The sequence below is a fragment of the Microtus ochrogaster genome, unplaced genomic scaffold, assembly GCF_000317375.1.
Source record: "Microtus ochrogaster isolate Prairie Vole_2 unplaced genomic scaffold, MicOch1.0 UNK22, whole genome shotgun sequence".
In the NCBI taxonomy this organism is placed as follows: Eukaryota; Metazoa; Chordata; class Mammalia; order Rodentia; family Cricetidae; genus Microtus; species Microtus ochrogaster.
In genome coordinates, this window is record NW_004949120.1 from 4,016,626 (window position 1) to 4,022,489 (window position 5,864).

The 5,864-nt window shown below is 43.4% G+C and overlaps 1 pseudogene; it reads right to left on the reverse strand.

The window, feature by feature from the left end:
• LOC101997510 overlaps window positions 1-5,537 on the reverse strand; it is an 83,165-nt pseudogene extending 77,628 nt beyond the window's left edge.
• Between the last annotated feature and the right edge of the window lie 327 nt (window positions 5,538-5,864).

The window sequence follows — 5,864 nt, forward strand, 5'->3', positions numbered from 1 at the left end:
GGAGCCTGTCCTGGAACTTGCTCTGTAGACCAGGCTGGTCTCGAACTCACAGAGATCCGCCTGCCTCTGCCTCCCGAGTGCTGGGATGAAAGGCGTGTGCCACCATCGCCCGGCTTAACTAATATTTTAAAAGATTTATATACTAGCGCCAAAGGAGGCCAGTTTCTTCTTCTTTTTGTTAGTCTTTTGACTAAGCACTCATTGTACTTGGGAACAGTAAGTCAATTCTGTAGAAAATGAGTTACTGTTAAGGCCCCTGGTTGTGCATGCAGAGAACCCCTGACTGTAGAATTGCTTTGGATCTTTGAGTTGATCACTGTGGACAGTCAGTGGGGAGTGGGAAGAGAAGCATGGTGCTTAGTGGACCAAAGGAAGAAGCAGAGCTCACTGCATGGCTACGTTTCTCTAGCTTTTCCTACTTTTGTGGTTCTAATGTTCCTTCGGTAACCTTCACTTGAAAGTGGTCCCTGAGTCTCTTCCTTCACTTGGCTGAGGCTATTGTCAATCTCCTCCACTCACACATACCCACCCCCATGTACAATAACAATTTCCTTCCTCTCTTATGTCAGTTTTTCGTGGATTCAAGCATTTGTTGCCAGGGTGTATTTACTACCTACCTTGTTCCTGGTTTGACTGAGTTCCAGGATCATAAAAAATATGTAGCTCTCTTGATATCTTGCAGAATTTAAAATGCTAGTACAGAGGATTTCGAGTCTTTCAACCATGACTTGTTTTGTATTCTTTTCCTTTCTTGGTTTTCTTCCTCTGGATTAAGTGTCCCCTTAAAATACGGCACCTAGGACTGAACAGAATATTCCAGATGTGGTCTCATCTAGAGTTTAGAGAGACTCTTACAGGCTGTGATACAAAAAAGGGCTTATGCTAATGCCAGCTATGAATGTGATTTCTTAAAGCAGCTGCCTCGTACTGGTGGGTCTTATTAAAGTTGTGGTCAGCTAAATCCTCCAGATCTTTTGCATGTGGATTTTTGCCAAGCCAAGTGCCTCCTTCCTGTGCTTGTAAAATTAATTACTTGAACTTCTATACAGGACATTGTATTTACCACTATTAAATTTCATCTTATTGGCATTTGTTCAGAATTCCATCCTGTCAGAACAATTTTGAATGTTGATTATTGTATTTGCTATGCTCTTCAGTTCTGGGCCTTTCATATGTCATGGCCTTCCTTGCCACGCTGTAATCAAAATCCTTCACTGATAGACTTAATTAGATTGACCCAGAGGAGGATCTAGTGGTCCTCCACCAGACAATGGGGTTAAAATAAGTCCTTTTCATTTGATTGTTTAATTCAGTTGCTCTCCTTTCATTCTGCTTGTATATCTTTATGTATCGTTCTGCTAGAGGAAATGTTATTGAATATTTTATCTTAAACAAGAATTTTCTGAAGATTTATCAGATTGGACAATTTTACACTTATTAGAAAAAAGATCATATGTTGAGCTTGTATTTTTCATTTTATTGATCATATATTTATTATTCAATATTTAATTAATACCACTGTGGTGGTGTCTTCTAGTACTGAGTTATATTCTAGAGTCTAGAGTCTAGGCCAATTTAAGCAGCTTGGATACAGCAAATATTAAAAACATGGCAAGAACGTAAACACAGAGACTAGTTAAGAGAGCGTGAAGGCAGTTTGAAGATTCACTGACCCCCGAAGGATGGATGTTCCTCTACTTTGCCATGGCTGGCAAGAGTCTGGGACATATACTTCAGTGAGATGAGGAACAAATGAGCTTTGTAAGGCAGCTGTGCATGCGCACTCCATGTGCTGCCTTCTGAGAAGCAGGTGGCTTGTTTGCAGTCAAATCCAGAAAGCAGGGTTCATGACCTTTCTTTTAGTCTTGAAATGTGTCTTCCTGTTATCATAACGGAATCTTCTCTGATGTGATACTTCTCAAGTTTGGGGGGTGGTTAGACCTTTTACATAGCACCTAATAGTTCTCAACCTAGGTCAAGAGTGGAGCTGCGTTAGGCATCTAATTTCTCTTTTGCCAACACTTCACCCAGTCACCTGGATTTTACATCACTTCTTGTCTCTCTTGAAATGCTGCTCCTTGTTCAGAAGCGAAAATTACAAGTCAAATGGCAATGGTTCTTTGATGCTCTTGGTTTCTACCTTGATGGACTGAATCGAGCTTGAGTTGAAAATATTTTAAAGGCCACATAAAATGGCACAACAGGAAAAGGTGGTTGCTAGACAAGCCTGAGGACCTGAACTTTGTCCCAAGAACCCATGAGTACCAGGATGGGTGGGGGTGGGGGAAGTGACTCCTGAAGCTATCTCCTGATTGCCACATACTTGCTGTGGACATGGGGGTGGGGATTAGCACACATTTGCACACAATAATGATAATAATGACATTTTCAATGTTAGAAATAGCTGCATCTGTGCTGATTTACAGGAATTATTCTCATCTCTTTTTTAAACAAGCAACTCAGGATTATAATTATAACAATAATGTATATAACATTTACATTACATGGAGTGCTGTAAGTGGCATAGGCATGATTTCAAGTCTAATGGTGGATATGCCACTGCCACAGTATTTTAGACAATGGGCATGGGCATCCATGGATTTTGCTGTCTGTGTGGGTCACTGTAGCTCTGCCCGGCAAGGACTAAGAGAGGATAGGGGTTTTACAGGGACATTTGCAGCTGCCACTATAGTCACACAAGCACAAGTATGAAAGTGACCTTGACAAACAGACTATGCCAATTCCCAGACAAGAGCAGTCTGTGAATCCCCAGGAAGACGTGCTCCTTCTCCTGGGTTCTGTCATCATCATCACCTGTATCAGCAAGACCATATTGTCCTTGAAATCCATCCGATGCGTTGTATATGTCTGACAGGAAACTAAAAGATTTATGTGCATTATCTCATTTTATAGGGCAGTTTGTTTGACATCCATTCACCCATTTGATTACTATTTATGGCACACTTCTGAGGGAGTCAATATTGATAGAGTACGTGGGTGTAGGGGTGGAAAAAGCACTCATGTTCCCTGCTTCAAGTAATGCCCACAGAGGGGAAAGGAAGGCATTTACGGGTTCTCACAACCATAGAATTGTGTGTATGGTGTGCACAACCATATAGTTGTGCATAGCTGTGTTTTGTAAAATACAAGACCTATGACGCACATAGGACGCAGATCTGACTCCATGGTTCCTTAGTATAAGAAGCCTGCCTCTGCTGGAAGAAGGGCTTTGTTGTACTCCCTCTGCACAAAAATGTCTTCTCCTAAGGACCCACTTGGCCCACACATGTTTTACTCACTCAAGGATGTGTTAGTGATTGATGCAGGCTTTTCCTATCTCTACAGCCAATGAGACACAACCTCTCCTTAATGTCAGGTTGTGCACATGGAACCCTCAGCCCAAGAGAACACAGGTCTGTTCCCTCCACACACTCCTCTAAGGAGTGCGTTGAACGTGTCCAAGAGCTGTGCCATAGTCACTGCTGCCTCCTGAGCACTGCAGAGACCCGCCATGTGCTAGGAGCTTGTTCAATAAATACCAGTTGCATGATTGATTGATTGATGAGTGAGTGAATGAGTGAGTGAGTATCGATGAATGGATGACTGTTTTACTATCCCCTAAGTGAAAGCCTCAAGCCTGTCGTATTTTTCCTCAGATCAATGCCCTGTATGAGGGAATAAAATGAGTAAGAAACAAGGGGTTGAGTCATTTATCTGTGGCTCAGAGAAGGGACTATTAGTATCTGGGCTGGAGGATGCTGTAATAAGTCTAGGATCCCCTGCCCATGAATAATATTGCAAAAGAAAAACCGAGAAATAGAGTTCTCTATTCCAGATAGGTGTTTGTGAGCAAACGAACACACAGGTGCACAGTGAGTACAATTTAGCCTTGACCTATTTCCTTTAGTAAAGTTGCCTGCAACATTTCTTTCCCGTCTCTCTGTGCCCTGTGAAAGTCACACCCTTGCATAATGCAGTCAATTTCTCTTGTCTCTTTTTTTCCGGGCTCTTTCCACTCTAGTCTGGCACAGAAACTCTCTCCCAGTGTCAACAGAGTGGGAGGCGGATAAAAAAAGAAGGTAAGATCCAAAGTCAAATAGCACCCTAGGTCATCAACAGAAAATTATGTATGAAAGAGTGAAGCACAAAGAAACCAGCTGAGTGAGAAGCAGAATGTGGCCTTGAAAAAGCAGTGTTAAGAAGGAGCAAGAGCCAGGCCACCCGTTTCTTCTAGGCACAGGATGCCTAGAAAACAAACCAAACTTGATGGATAGATAGCATTGCTGGGGAAAGGGGGAGAGATTCAGAAACAAGACAAACAATGAGTGAGAAAAAGCAAACCTAAGTGGATGGCACATTTGGCATTGGGGAAAAAGAGGGAAGCACAGAAATCAACAGGCTCAAACCCAAGTCCTCTCGTGTAGTAATAGGAGTGGCGGGGGCTGTATCCCTGGCACCCGGCCGCCCACATGACTAGCTTATGCCTCGAAATAATTACACAGACACTGTATTCATTTAAACACTGCTCGGCCCTTTCACTCTACCCCCTACTGGCTAATTCTGATATCCCAATCAACCCATCTCTAATAATCTGTGAGCACCGGTCTTAGTGAGCACCGGTCTTACAGGGAAGATTCTAGCCTACGTCCATCCTGGGTTGGAGCTTCATGGCGAGTGTCTGCCTGGGAGCCGGGAGCAAGGTGTCTGTGCTCCAGAGAGCAGAGCTGTCGAGTCTGAGCTCACTTCCTCTTCCTCCCAGCATTCTGTTCTGTTTACTCCTCCCACCTATGTTTTAACCTATGAGGGCCAGCCAAGCAGTTTCTTTATTTTTTTAACCAATGACCTTCCTCCATTACTCTCGGAAGTCAGAAGAGCAACGAGGGTGGCCTCATGATGAGGGAAGAGAAAGCAAAGGATTTAGGGATGTATGTGGGAAATTCAGAAAGTTTTGTAGCTTTTAGTTGCTTATCATAAAACCTGATAATCCTTGACCTATCAGTGATCATCATGCATCCTTCTGTGTCCCAGAAAAGGTTGTGCGCATGAGACACTTTAGCACAGTTCTTAGGCATCACAGAACAACTAACGAAAAATATTATTTCATTTGTGGTTCTTTTGAATAACAAGTACCCTCACCCCTCTCAGCATTTGCGTCCTCCATTTCCTCCCAGTGACAGCTAGTGAAGCAAGTATGTGCTGTTAGTTCCCCAACTCTTAATTCCACTGACCTATGACCACAGAAAGCACATGAGCAGTGGGGAATGTTCTTCCAAGTTGGTGTTTACTGGGGAATGGTGCTCCAACTTGGTGTTTAGTGAGGAATGGTCCTCAAAGATGATGTTCGGTGAGGAATGGTCCTCAAAGAAGATGTTCGGTGAGGAATGGTCCTCCAAGATGATGTTCGGTGAGGAATGGTCCTTCAAGATGATGTTCAGTGGGAAACAGTGCTCCAAGGTAGAATTCGGTTTGGGAACGGGGAACGGTGTTCCAAGGTGGAGTTCCATGGGGTGACATTCAGTGTCTTGGACTGGAAGCATAGCACGTTGCGGAGCAAGGTGCTGTGGCAGGTACATGCAGACACATGGCCTTTTAAGACCATTTGGTTTCTTCCTCTAAAAAATGTGAGCTCTGTGCACTGACTCACCAGATGGAGATTTTGTTCAGGCAAAATGGCTTTGCGAGTTCTCTTGCAAATCGCCTCTGGCTTCTAAAACACAGTAGCAAATGTGCTAAAGCCGGAATTAGCTAGAACAGAAGTTTCACTTTTTCACTACAAGAATTGTTTGGGACCGCAAGAAAACCTGGACTCTGAGCATTGGAAGGGATGTGAGAAATCTTCTCAAGCAGGCGTCTGATTTCAGCCA